The sequence below is a fragment of the Scylla paramamosain genome, chromosome 10, assembly GCF_035594125.1.
Source record: "Scylla paramamosain isolate STU-SP2022 chromosome 10, ASM3559412v1, whole genome shotgun sequence".
In the NCBI taxonomy this organism is placed as follows: domain Eukaryota; kingdom Metazoa; phylum Arthropoda; class Malacostraca; order Decapoda; family Portunidae; genus Scylla; species Scylla paramamosain.
In genome coordinates this window covers 29766932-29781931 of record NC_087160.1, presented here as the reverse complement: position 1 = coordinate 29781931, position 15000 = coordinate 29766932, and the positions used below count along the sequence as shown (strand labels likewise).

General features: G+C 42.1%; 1 protein-coding gene and 1 long non-coding RNA gene across 2 annotated transcripts in view; one reads left to right on the top strand and one right to left on the bottom strand.

Annotated features, from left to right (window-relative positions):
* Nucleotides 1-12914, bottom strand: part of LOC135104501 (myosin heavy chain, muscle-like) — a 30393-nt gene extending 17479 nt beyond the window's left edge. The window contains exons 1-2 of the mRNA XM_064012063.1: nt 12709-12914; nt 6310-6445 (exon numbers count right to left, since the gene is read on the bottom strand). The gene's annotated coding sequence lies outside the window, so the exon portion shown is untranslated. The remainder of the gene's footprint in view (nt 1-6309; nt 6446-12708) is intronic.
* LOC135104506 (uncharacterized) overlaps nt 6345-15000 on the top strand; it is a 13744-nt gene continuing 5088 nt past the window's right edge. The window contains exon 1 of the long non-coding RNA XR_010270462.1: nt 6345-6458. This is a non-coding gene — a long non-coding RNA (uncharacterized LOC135104506). The remainder of the gene's footprint in view (nt 6459-15000) is intronic.

Sequence of the window (15000 nt, the reverse complement as noted above, 5' to 3'; positions counted from 1 at the left end):
CACCTGACAGGCTCATTGACTGATTGACATGAGGCGCCACAACAGCTGTATCATTATGGAGCAGTGAGACGACTGAGAGCCCTTACCTCTTGCTTGTTGGATGACCATAGACAAGACTTACATATCGGAGTGCTCACAAAAGGACTCCATTGAGAGACAAGCCAGGTACGTCAGCTCAGCAAAAACGTGTAGTCATTACGTGAGGTGAAAGAAATCTCGCTCTAATGGCATCCACTTACACGGTATAATGCACTGTACACTTAGGATACGTGCCAAATGTAAGCAATTTTCATCTCTCTCTCTCTCTCTCTCTCTCTCTCTCTCTCTCTCTCTCTCTCTCTCTCTCTCTCTCTCTCTCTCTCTCTCTCTCTCTTTTCTCCCGTCTCCCATTCTTTCTCCTTCCTTCTCTCCCTCCCTCGCACCCATCCTCCCACTCTCATTTTTTTTCCCCTTTTCCCTCCCTCCCTCTCTTCCTAAAGCTGACTCACGCCCACGCCCTAACATGGCTATTTTAGGTAAAGGCTTCGAGTGGACCCACATTACACATGCAATTCTCTCTCTCTCTCTTTCTCCCTCAAACTCTAAAAAATATACTTTTCTTCTCTCTTTTAAGAAATTTCTTATAACATTTCTAGAAGACTAAGTACAAAAACTAATTTGAATTTTTATACAGAGCATAAAACAGTATTTCTACGTATTACTATTTATATAGTACGCTGGTTGTTATGTAATTAACACCAGAGGGATAAGGAAGGGTCGATTTACCTGTCTGCAATCACGTTCACCTGCCACGGGTTAATTTCCCTGGGGCGAGGCGGGACTGCTCTCAACGGGACACCCTCGTTGATCTTGGCTGGCATGCATGGGGTCCCGGCGCCTCCTCGAATTTGTCTGTCCGGGGCATTATATTCTGGTGCTGCTCTTGACGGCTACCCCTTACCTCTCTCTCTCTCTCTCTCTCTTTCTCTCTCTCTCTCTCTCTCTCCGCCTCTTTTGAAGACTCTCTCTGTCTCTTCCAAAATGTTCATCACTTCCCCTTATTTTCCTTATCCTTATCTCACATGTCTAGCTCATCCTCTCTGCTCTATTTTTTCGGTAATCCTTCTCATCTTCATTTCCTTTGATGCTTGAGCGTTCATATATTCCAGGTGTCTGTCTGCTTGCCTATTACCGTCATCCTCTCTCTCTCTCTCTCTCTCTCTCTCTCTGATTCACTGGTTGTTACTTATTACCATAAGTTTATTAGTGTGTGAATCTTGAATGAATACCATGACGTAGTTTCACCATGATAATGTGCCGAGTGCTAAACAGAAGGTTGTAATACGCCTGCCGTCTGTTTCAGAGTGACAGTACAATCGGGTGAGACAGATCTTAACCAAGGGTCTTTGCCGCCACGCCTACAGACTAGCACAGTCCAGATTTGCCAAAAATAATTATAAATAGATACTTGAATACCTCTGCACAGGAACAGCGTGCCTGTACCGTTAGATGATCGGATAACGTCTCAATCTACCAAAAACTGTGGTGATGAAGGGGAGCGTAAAATAAAAATTTCTGGCCTTGCGCTCACACTCTGAAGGTTCTTAGTGTGTGTGTGTGTGTGTGTGTGTGTGTGTGTGTGTGTGTGTGTGTGTGTGTGTGTTCTTTGGAACATATTTCAATAATTATGAAATCTGCACTGCGCTGGTCGTCTGACCATGGTAATAACGAGCTACTAGGATGAAATATACTGACATTCAGACTGTATAGTGCTTCGCCGTGCCCCTCCCAGGTGAACATTATTCAATCGTTACTAGAATGTGACTGGATACAGGATGCTTTGTGTCCAGTACTCAATAACTCAAAAACAGTACACATCTCACTTGGACGCTGTGCAGGCGATGGGTGCTACCTTACCAGTAGGTGAAATCACAGCCTCCCTTCCTGAGATCACAAACTGAATGAGGTGAAAGAGAAGGCAGCTGTTATTGGCTGCATCAGTGTATGAAAAGTTGCAACGAGCTGGAGTTCGCCATGGTGCAGGCGTTGCATGAAGTCAAGTAGACATGAACTCAACTATCTTCGTATAAAATTGATGATGATGATGATGATGACAATGATAATGACGACAACAACAACAACAACAACAACAACAACAACAACAACAACAACAACAACAACAACAACAACAACACACACACACACACACACACACACACACACACACACACACACACACTAAGTAGATAAGTAAATAGGCAAGTAAGTAAATAAACAAATAAAGGCTAGATATTATTCCGGCTATTTCTGAACGAAGCATCGTGCACCCTCGTTGATTGGTAAGTCAAAACTTAACACATTACATCACTGTGGTATGTCGTCATTAGTGTTAACAGAAAATGCCTGCAGTATATTTATTTCGGGAAGTCTTTTGATTTTAAGCATCATGATACTCGAAATTTGTAATTTCCAAAGGATTAGCCTTGTCAAAAAGGAAGTATCCTCTTGGCAGGGTCAAGTTCCTGCTTCTTCATTCTCCAATATCTGTTAGCACTACGTAATGAGATGGATCGTGATGGCCGTCTCTGTGTAGGTCAGTAGGTGCTGTGGGGAATGACATTGATGATGATTGACGCCTCCGAGCATTTACCGTGGGTTATGATGACATTATAATCTTGACAAGAGTAGCACACTTTTGTAATGCGGTCTTACATGGTTTGTAAAGTTTGTCTGTCTAAATCTGTTAGTAATTTTCACGAGGATGTTTATATTAGATATATAACCAAGAAGCAAGATTTTCGAAGTTACGCTTGCTCAGTGAATTGTGCTTGGCAGACCATTGCTGATGTGGAGGAAGCCAAATGTGTCCGCTATCTTGGTCTCCGAGGGAGCTGTAAGCTGAGTAGAGTTTTTAGGAATATGAAGGACGTTAATGGAATTAAAAATTTTCGAAGGTCAAAAACACCCTTACATTATAACCCCTTATTTATTAATTATTTTAAGACGCAAGTTAAATTGGACAGGTGTCAAACGCTCGGCTAGATGGTATTCATGTTTTAAATGCATACTGATGCATATTTTGTTAAACTTTCAACATGGATCTCTAAGGAAGAGTTAATTAATCTCTAATATCTATAACATCAAATTTTCTTTCGGTAACACAATGCGTTCACAAATACGAAATAAATAAATAAATAATAATAATATTAAATTTCCCTCTTCGTGAATGCTTATTCAGCCAGTAAATTATCATCTGCTTCGTATTTCTGCTACATCTGCCTCCAAATACAACACATTACTCATGTACTCAGGTCGCAGTCACGGGCCTTGCATGAGCGCTGCAATCATGAAGCTCCTCGAAACTTTGTAGAAAGCCTACCAGTGTCGTCTGTTGGGAAAGCCAAGTGGTCATCTATATAAAGTATAAAAATGTTCCACAGCGTTTAGAATCTTATTATATTTATTAAAAAATACAGTTTGATGTACTCTTGGTTATCCGTAGGGTACAATATGTTTCAACTTTAAGCAATCTGTTATAGTCTAAGGCAGCCTAGTTACTGTTATTAACGCTATAGTGTCTGTGTAAACGAACAATTCAGTACAGCATTACCATATACATACATGTCCCTTATACTTATCAAAGGATAATGATAATTGTTTTTACTTTCAGGTACTGTTACATAAACATCATTTTCTTGAAGAAAATTGTCACCAGGTCATGATTTTCCACTTTCCAGAAGTCCGAACGCAGTTTAAGTTTGTTTACGTTTAGTGATGGTATTGCTTTACCGCTCAGTCTTCTTTCTTTCTTTCTCTCTCTCTCTCTCTCTCTCTCTCTCTCTCTCTCTCTCTCTCTCTCTCTCTATATATATATATATATATATATATATTGTTTGTTTGTTATAATGCCAGTGTCCTGACATTGCTCTGATGGACTACAGTTGACCGCTGCATAAATAACTTTCATGACAAAGTGGTTACTGGGTAAACACAGTAGGCTGACCAGGTATGCAGACTACACTTCACAGCTTCGTTTTCGCACCAGATAGGGGGACTGAGGAGGAGAAAGACCGGTCTTTCTAGTTCTGAGTGCTAAGGATCTTAAAGTACTTGCCTGGATTACTGAGAGACCACCTCACAGCAGGATTTACTTGTGGAACCATTGAAGTAGCCTGATTCCTGTCAAGCAGAAGCCTCCTTTGCATGTTGCTCGTGTACCGGTCTGATCATCATTCATCTCCCAAGCAGCAAAGGTATAGTTCTGGTTATTCTGTTCATTTACCTATTGTTTTATTTCAGGAACAACTTTTTTTTTTTTTTTTTTTTTTTTTTTTACGAAATTTCATGCATTTTAATACCATAAAGATTGTGCTGGTGAGGGGACATGCCCACACCCTTGCCGTTCCTGCATTCCATTCTCCTCTCCAATGGGGACCTGACGCCTGCCTCTGGCTGCCTCGGCTATCACCATGTTGGAGTGAGGTCAACCCTCATCCCTCTGTCTCCGGACGCCAGCCCCTGCCACGACTTGAGTTAGCCAAGAAACCACTGACCAGACCTTTGTCCTTGCCCGCCTGGCCTCGTTGGCGGACATGTGGCCAGCTGGCAGCTCATCACTTATCATTTGTACAGTTTTATTTTATTAATATATCTACAACTGTTTTACAATGAGTTTATCTGTTTCCTGTTCACCTCTACAAAATACTAGAAGCAGAATTACTTGTACAAGTTTTTATTGTGGGATTAAAAGTTCTAAGGTAATGTTTAGTGGCTACGAGCGAATCAGTTATATTTTAGCCATATAATATATAACAACTGCAAACTTAATTTTCTTCGTGATTCTGTTAGAATGGTATTAATTCAGGCCGAAATATCTTTAGAATATATAACTTTTCGGCATTTAAGCGTTTAGGTAGTAAATACCGCTTTATCGAAGAACAATATAACTAAAGTGATAAAACATCATCTCATTAATATGTTTGTATTGAAGGAAAATACGTCATCGAAGAATGAAGCAACTAAAAATAGTTATTGTACGGTGCGGTTAGAGTATAGATGAGGATGTTTAATCAGCATCCCAGTGATGCAGTAGCTGGCGCGCCCAGCTAATGAATGAATCCGCGTGCCTCACTTCGAAACCGGACAGGAGCGGCCGGCGCATAGCTCATCCAGCTGTTCATCCTTCTTTCGGGTTGGTTGATCAATGGGTATCTGGGAAAACCTAGTGAAGATAAACTGGAAACCCAGATGTCATAGTGGCCCTGTGTCCCGAGGTAAGGAACATCATCCACCACAGGCTCAAAGGTCAGTGACGGAGATGAGCACCGAGGCCACACACGACCCCACCTTTACATTATATAAAACACACTCTCTGTCTGTATCGTATTAAGCTTCCAGTATTTAAAAATACAATTCTTGAATATTCTGTAATTACCTAAAGTTTCAAATGTTTAAAAAAATATGCATAACATTCATACTGCCCTATATTCATTTATATTTGTTTTAAGCGGAGACCACCGGCTGGCTCCCTGCACACACCGCCACGTTTTCATCAATCCCGACATCCCGCTGCCAAAAGTTCTGAGTGCACGTCTGCCTTGAACACTAATTGCATTGGTATGTGGTCAAAGGCAGCTTGTAATCCCACTGCAAGACAACATTTTGTGGTACAGCATGTATAATTTGTTAGTCTGAAGAGTTAAATAGGAGTTAGTTGCTTGTTTCCTCGGTGAAACAATCCTTGTTATCTCGCGAGAAGTCCTTAACTATTGAACAAGAACAAAATTATCAGTTTTTTTCTTTTTTTTGTTGTTGTTGATGATGATGATCATGTTGCTACTTCTGCTGCTGCACCTACTGCTGCTGGTATTGATGATGATGATTTGATGATCCATTTAAACATTTTACGCGTGCACGCGCATGTGTGTGTGTGTGTGTGTGTGTGATTCACCTACGGTCGTCTGTTGGTCACCCAGTGAGCCGTTCCCATACGGAAAGAGCTCAGAGCTCATAGTGACCGATCTTCGGGTATGACAGAGACCACTGACACACCACACACCGGGACAGCGAGGTCACAACAAATCGGGTTACATCCCGTACCTACTTGCTGCTAGGAGAACAGGGGCTACACATTAAGAGGCTCGCTCATTTGCCTCGCCGCGCCCGGGATTCGAACCCGGGCTTCTTGTTGTGAGCCGTGCGTGCTAACCACTACACTACGCGGTGTGTAGAAAAGAAGTGTCCTTCGAACCGGGTGCGCGCGTGTGTGTGTGTGTCCTTACCTTCCGAGTGAAATGTAGTAAATGAATGTGAGGCAGATTTATGCCTTACCTGGTGACAGTCGTTAGTCACGTTAGGTCGCTGGGTGCAGACGGCCATTCTTCCTCACCTACTCGCTCTTTTTCGTCTTCTTTACCGACGTTGCTGTGGTTGTTTGTGGACTGTTTGCCGTCCATTCCCGGTTCTGCTGAAAAAAAGAGGTATGATTTACTAAGTATTTGCATGACGAGTTAATGTGTGTGTGTGTGTGTGTGTGTGTGAACGCGCGCGTGTGTGTATTTTGACAGAGAGAGAGAGAGAGAGAGAGAGAGAGAGAGAGAGAGAGAGAGAGAGAGAGAGAGAGAGAGAGAGAGAGCGCAACCAAAGGTAGTTAAACAATTAAAGTGGATGTTCTAATCTTTTCTCATTCGGCTCAAGGTAATGTTAGGATTACTTCTGTAATCAATAACAATCTTTGCTTCTGCCTTAGCTGTTGTAGTTGTACTAATAATAGTGATGAGGAAAACAGTGATGATGGTGGTGATGATGATAATGATGATAATAATAATGATAAGAATGATAAAAAATAATAATAATAATAGTAATAATAATAATAATAGTAATAATAATAATAATAATAATAATAATAACGTTATTAATCGTAAATGATAGGAGCAGGAGCAGTAGCATCAGCAGTAGCGTCAGCAATATTGTTGTTATTATTATTATTATTATCATCATTATTATCATTGTTGTTGTTGTTGCTGTTGCTGTTGCTCTTGCTGTTGTTGTTATGATGATGACCATGATGATGATGATGATTTTGATAAATCGTTAAACTGTTGATGCACTGATAGACAAGGATATAAATAACCAGTGAGGCAGACAGATTCAAAGAGGCAGGCAAATACACACACACACACACACACACACACACACACACACACACACACACACACACGAGTGGATTGTTCCGTTTTGATTAGTAATATAGGTTCCATGGTCCCTAACACACGTGCGAATCGCACTGATTCTTTCACACCTGCAGTGTTGCGATATATATTTTTTAAAGTTACAGCTAAACACAAGATACCATCAGGCGCTATTGTGTAAGATACGTAGCACTCCTAATGTTCTTTTATATGATTTGTACGCATCGTTATATTGTATATGGGTTAGTATTGACAAAATAGTGTTGTTCTGCTGTCTGTGAAATGCGTCTGGATAAAATTATAGAGGTAAACCGGGCTAGGGTACGTGAGAAGCGATCTGTCATATCGTCTTCCTCTGTGTGTTTTTACATATTTGTTATGATTGAGTGAAACTCGTAATGTCTTCCTTTTTTTTTATTTACAAAATTACCATATTTTCTTGAAGTTTACGTGTATTGTTTGTATACACCACTTCCCCTGATAATGTGTTGCACTGATTACATCTCAAGTTTAGTCTCATATTTACTAACAATGTATATGTATTTCACACCGCTTTTCTTTTTTTGCAATTATTTGGTGTTGGTTTTCATTCATCATTACGCCTGGATTTCTTCCTTCTCTTTAGAAATATGACAGAAAACGTCTTACTCTGGCCATCTGTCACCTCTCTCAAACTTCATCACGTGACACAACTGCAGTTTACTCCATCTATCATTTACTATTCCTGTCATGCAATGCGTCCGGGTCTTCTTGTAATTTCTTATAGCAGTCTCTATTTACAAATATAAGTGTGTGTGTGTGTGTGTGTGTGTGTGTGTGTGTGTGTGTGTGTGTGATTGGATCCCAGCTTGTAGGAGACTTACGGAAACACCACCGTGAGCCTTGAAAAGGATAGCAACCTTTCTGTGATGTCTGAAAAATATACACCAAGTCCAATTTACACACTCATTTATATCGCTCTCTCGATACTAAAGAATAGAAATCATCCGTCTCGAGAACCACGGAATCTAATTGGGGTGAAAAAGGCACCTGGAAACAATGTGAGGAAGCACGTCCGGTGGTATTATGCGGTGGAACTCTCACACCTTTTATCCTCAATTAACACATATGATAGTGCTTCGTGATTGCAGCTCGGCCATATTTAAACTATAGTCTACACCATCACGTTACTACCATATACTTGTCTGTCACTAGGCTCCTGAGAAAGGTTAGGGCACACAGGATAGATAGGAAGGTGTTAGGCTGGATAGGGTCATGGCTTAGCGACAGGCGACGAAGAGTTGTAATAAACGGCTCGAAATCTGAGTGGGGTCATGTAATTAGTGGGGTGCCACAGGGATCAGTATTAGGGCCATTGTTATTTCTAGTATATATCAATGACTTGGATAGTGGAATTAGTAGTGATGTTAGTAAATTTCCGGATGACACAAAGATAGGTAGATTAATTAGGTCAGAATCGGATGCCATCGCCTTGCAGGCGGATTTAGATAGAATTAATTAATGGACGGACAGATGGGAAATGCAATTTAATATCAATAAATGCAAAGTACTTAGCGTAGGTAGAGGAAACCCACACAGTAGGTACACATTAAACAACCAAACTCTGGTAGATAAAGGGTACGAGAAAGATTTAGGAGTTATAATTAGCTCTGAACTCCGTCTAGGAAAACAATGCATAGAGACCAGAAACAGGGCAAATAGGGCACTAGGATTGATTTTTAGGAGTGTTAAAAGTAGAAGGCCGGAAGTAATATTAAAGTTATACTTGGCGCTGGTCAGACCTCATCTAGACTACGCTGTACAGTTCTGGTCCCCACATTACAGGAAAGATATAGGTCTATTAGAATCAGTACAGAGGAGAACGATTAAAAGGATACAGGGGATGAGGAGTATTCCTTACGAGGCGAGGTTGAAGTTGTTAACTTTACATTCTTTAGAGAGACGTAGGTTAAGAGGGGACCTGATAGAAGTCTTTAAGTGGTATAAGGGTTATAACAAGGGGGATGTATGCAAAATTCTTAGGATCAGCAACCAGGGTAGAACAAAAAATAACGGGTTCAAGCTTGAAAAACTTAGGTTTAGGAAGGAGATAGGAAAAAATTGGTTCTCAAATAGAGTGGTAGATGAGTGGAACGGACTCAGTAATCATGTTGTTAGTGCTAGGACATTAGAGAGCTTTAAGAGAAGATTAGACAGGTTTATGGATGGGAATAATAGATGGAAATAGGTAGATATATTTCATACAGGGATTGCCACGTGTAAGCCTGGTCGCTTCTTGCAGCTTCCCTTATTTCTTATGTTCTTCTACTAGAAAATTCTTTAGAAAAATGCAGAACAAGACATAGTGTCCTCTTTGCTCGAACCACTTGATGCTTTCCCTTGAATTTCCTGCATCTTCTGTCCAAGTCCTGGCACGAGGCCTTGGATACCACCCTGCTGTCCTCAATAGTGACACTCGGTGGTGTTCGTCTGTGTGTGGCACAGAGAACAAATGAGAGGCTAAGACATCTCGGCATTACAAAAACGTGTTCGTTCTTTTGTTCAATTCATCTGGCTAACAAAAAACACACCTCAGTTATCAGAGCTCTCATTGTGGAATAGCAACTTCAGTTATTACTTTACGAGAACCTGCCAGCAGCATCAGGTTGTACACACAAACGACTGTACACATTCATGTATCTTTTTAATAACGAAATATCATAGAATGATAGAATCCAATAACTAGCAACCTACTCGTAGCGGCATCCAAGCAGAGAAACAGCAGTGTTCTGCTGCCTAAAGAACATGTGATTGATAATACTGTGCCCAGGAGAGAACACCAAAGAGGAAGCCAAAGACTTTTGTGAAAATTTAAGTTCAGATTTTTACATGGCACCTCGAATTCAAAATTGTTCGTAGAGTTTTACTATACTGTACATAAGACCGTCCTCTATAGTTAGTTTGAATAAGACATCACACACAGCCTTGTAAGGGTCAACAAGTCTGCTGCAGTTTGTTCGTTCTTTATGTTCCTTCATGAGTTGCCAGAGACATTCCCGAAAGGCATCTTGGTGCACTGACTGACGCTGACAGAAGCTCACTAACCCTGACATCATGTAAACTATTTACATCGTGTACGTGAGGTGGTGCTCGTCTGTCGCACCAGTATGTCATGTGCACACTGACGTCTTAGGCTTGAGCCTTCTTCTTACGCAACATTATGCATTTTTTTGTTCAAGCTTTGAATTAATTACGTAATATACACATAACTATAACAGCTTTAGTTCTACTAAACCTTCTGTTGGCTTTGTGCTTGAAACAATACAGTTCAATTAAATTTCATCTCAGCCTCGTTGATAGGCATCCGTTGATATTACCATCATTATCGACTACAAAAGTAGTGCTGGGTGTTACAGTGCTGGACTTGGAGCTCAAAGGTAGCAAGTTCGATTTGATTCGCGGCAGTTTCCTAGCGAAAGGGGCAGCGTTTTCTTTTAACCCTGGCAAATATGTATGGTCTTAGTTATTTAGCTCAGAGGATTTTTTCATAGCAGAAGCAGCAGCAGCAGCAGCAGCAGCATTAGTAGCTGCAGCAGCAGCAGCAGCATTAGTAGCAGCAACAGCAGCAGCATCAGCAGCAGCAGCAGCAGCAGCAGCAGCAGCAGCAGCAGCAGCAGCAGCAGCAGTAGTAGCAGTAGCAACAACAACAACAAAAACACTACTACTACTACTACTACTACTACTACTACTACTATTACTACTGCTACTACTACAACTACTATTACTACTACAACTACTACTACAACTACTATTACTACTACAACTACTACTACCACCACCACCACTACTACTACTACTATTACTATTACTACTACTACTACTACTACTACTACTACTACTACTACTACTACTACTACTACTACTGCTATTACTACTACTACTACTACTACTACTACCATCACCATCACTACCACTACTACTACTACTACTACTACTACTACTACTACTACTAGCTGCTGTTACTGCTGTGAAAATATAAAACAATACAATAAATAAATCAACTTTTATGAGAGAGAGAGAGAGAGAGAGAGAGAGAGAGAGAGAGAGAGAGAGAGAGAGAGAGAGAGAGAGAGAGAGAGAGAGAGAGGCACATGCTCATGATAGTTTGTTCGTTCGTTAGCACGCGTTTACTAAAGATTCAGTTCTCTTGCACGTATTCTTTCACATAGAAACAGTGCATTAATAGCATCTTCAGAAATAAAGACTGCATAAATCCACGCACATACTTGTAGGAGGCCAGAAACATGAGGCATCACACGCCAGGAGAGACGGGTGATGACAGAGGCATGTGTCAGGAAGCCAGGCACCAGAGAGAGAGAGAGAGAGAGAGAGAGAGAGAGAGAGAGAGAGAGAGAGAGAGAGAGAGAGAGAGCGCAATGATTTTGATCCATTCTGCCATCTAAAGCAACAAAAAAGTCATGATAAGAATAAAATAACCTGCAGTAGATGTCTTTAGTCACCTTGAGAACCCTAAAATCTGCATGAAGAGACGACATAGAGGAGAGAAGAGGAGGAGGAGGAGGAGGAGGAGGAGGAGGAGGAGGAGGAGGAGGAGGAGGAGGAGGAGGAGGAGGAGGGTAAAGTTATTCATCTGTGTCTTTGTCGTGAATAGGGGAAGAAAATAACCTCAGTATCACGAGAGGGAGGAAAGGAGGGAGGGAATGGAGAGACCGGAGATGCTTAGCTGGTTTCGCAGGGAGCTGGCAGTACTAGGAGACAGGGAAGAATAGAGAGTAAAAATGAGAGAGAAAGGGAGAGAGATGGGAGGGAGGAAGAGAAAACGGAGAGGAAGATGGAGGGAGAGTGTTGGGAGGGGAGGGGAGCGCCTGTCACTTTGGGGTTATATAGGCAGTGGCAGGTGTGAGGAGGCATTAAAAGACGAGAAGTGCTCAGCCGCTGTAAACTTAGAGAAAGCGAAGGTGGTGAAAGAGAGGAAGGAGAAAGAGAAGAAAGAGTAAGAAAATGTTGATAATGGGTTAAGCTCTGGTCGCAAGTATGCTGATGATAATGATGATGATGATGATGATGGTGATGGTAATCGTGGAAATTTTGTTTTATTCCATGTATTTTCTCAGTTCACACGTATAAAAAGAATCACCCTAAAAGATGAAATAAAAACTTTTAAAAAGCAAAAAAAAAAAAAGAGTAAGGTACTGAACAGATGTCTAGTATCTAAATTTAATCAGTGATTTTGCTGTCAGGATTGAAATGTAATGGTCAGTGGAAATAAATAAAGAATATGGCGTATATAGCATTAACTCAAACAGTACACAAGCTATCGGTTCACACACACACACACACACACACACACACACACACACACACACACACACACACACACACACATGTCGTAAGAGAAATATCAGAGCGAAAATAAATCGGCCTTAATTCTCTTTCTTCAGGTGAGAGAGATGTTGGGCTTGAAGCAGGAAAGGCTCAAGCATGCCCCGGAAACAAGCTTATAATGAACAAAAATAATTAGATTCCAAGATGTAATTACCTTCATCTGCTGCTTTATTCCATTAACACTCAATCCTCTTGAGCAAGGAGGAAAATTTCGTAACGTTAAATCAAATAATGCCAGTCTGTGTATTCCTTTGGCATGATATTCCGTTTTCCATTAATCGTGGGGTGTTCCATAAATAGTGCTTGCAGGCGTGGCATTCGTTGGGAGTCCAGAGACTGCGTGCGGGCCTCAAAGCATCCATATCGGCAGCTGAGGCAGATGGAGCCACCGCTGCGGCGTTGGTCCTCAGCAGCGGGGCAGTTGTAGGAAGGGCCGGCATCCCTGTCGTCACTTGTGTTATCCAATAGCGGGGTGGGTGGTGATGGAGGAGTGAGTGCGGCGGTGGTGATGAGTAATGGTATCCTGCTTCACAGACACAAGTAAACAGTAAACAGTTTTTAGCATCTCAGTGCATTACTTTCACTTTCCTTCTTATCCCCCCGCCACCCCACATCAGCGGTATCACTGTCACCACAAGCACCATGACTGCAGCACTATCACCCGCGTGGGGGAGGCTCCCCCCCTTTTGTATGGAACCTTGCGTCACTCCGTCTCCTGGACGTCGCCACATCTATGGCACACACTTTCTCCTTGGTATCCCATAAGAGTGGCTCTCTACCTCCCTGATACAATGTTTCTCTTTCCCTCTTCTCTGGTTACTACTGCGGGTTGGACTCTCGGGCTGGTTTCATCCCCCCGCCCCCCTCTGCTACGGGCAACACGATATTCAACAAGCAACTGTGTTCCTCGTCTACTGTGTTGTGGAGCCAAGTTGGTTTGACCGAAATGATACTCTACTTTCCACTCAGTGTTGTAACTATATACGTTCTCTTGTTTTCTTGCCAAGTGTCCCCGATCCTTTTTAAGAAACGCCTCTTTTTATATCTAAAATATTTAACTGTTTCACCCCATTCTTGCTGCTTCCTTTGTTCAATAAATCTTCATTTCCGCGTAAACACGCCAAGTCAAAGTTATTTAGTACTTTATGGATTTCCTGTCTTCAGACGCAAGTGATATAGGCTCATTTACATCTTTTTTATAACTACCGCCGCCACCATCGCGGCACCATCCAACACCATTCATTCTCATGGCCTCATGCATGACGCCTACCACATCCTTGCATGCCAACACATTAATACAATCCATAATTCAACGATAGATACATACAAGAGCTGCCATCAACACTACTGCCACTATTATAAGTATTGCTGCTGGTACGGCATTAGCTGTTTCTGTTGTTGCTATAATAGTAGTGCTGTTAATGACGAGAATTTAGACATTGGGGAGACATCATGAGGATCAATAAAGATCGTCAGTAGCTTTAAAGCAGGAACGAGACAGAGAGGAGAAAGTGAACCTCAAGGAGACAGGGAGAAAAGTAAATAGTGAATGAGCTCTTTGCTCAACCGAGTCTGAACGAAGTAACGATAATCATCCACGTAAAAACGGAATGAGTGATGGCATTTCGCTCGCGTCCTCCATCACTCACACGGGCGCCCTCCCAGGCCACAACAACCGGCAAGGCCTCTAGTTTGAATATAGTTCGACACCCCAACTCAACACCCCTACCCCCAGCGCCAGTCACACATCCACTTCCGGGAGGCGAGCCGGTGGTATGGGGAAGAAGAGAAAATAGGAAATATGTAATAGTCGTACTTTTTGTGTTACCTGTATTCTTGATTGAAGGGGAAAACGAGGAGCGTCAGGAGGGGGTGATTTACAACTGAGACTCGGGATATTAATGATTGTAGGACAAAAACAAAGAAAAATGAACGTTGCCGGGAGAAACCTAAATAGTTAAAGATATGATCACTCAGAGGTTGGGGGGAGGAGAGAGAGAGAGAGAGAGAGAGAGAGAGAGAGAGAGAGAGAGAGAGAGAGAGAGAGAGAGAGAGAGAGAGAGAGAGAGAGAGAGAGAGAGAGAGAGAGAGAGAGAGAGAGAGAGAGAGAGTGGGGGGTGGATGGAGAGAAAGAATGGAGGTGAAGGGCGGAGAGGAGATAGTTTGTTAGGGAAAATATAGTAAACCCCCCCTTTATAGTAGATTTCATTGGGGTGAGGGAGGCGGGGGCTGGTGGGCGGGGCGGAGCGAACATTTGAGGGAGGAAAGAGGCGAGGTAAAGGAGGTGCCAGATGGGAGGGGCAGCGACAATGAGGACAGGTATATACAGACACAGCAAACTCACGAACTGGTTGGCGAAAGTGGAGGTCGAATAGCCTTGCCTTTTGCAGAGAGAGAGAGAGAGAGAGAGAGAGAGAGAGAGAGAGAGAGAGAGAGAGAGAGAGAT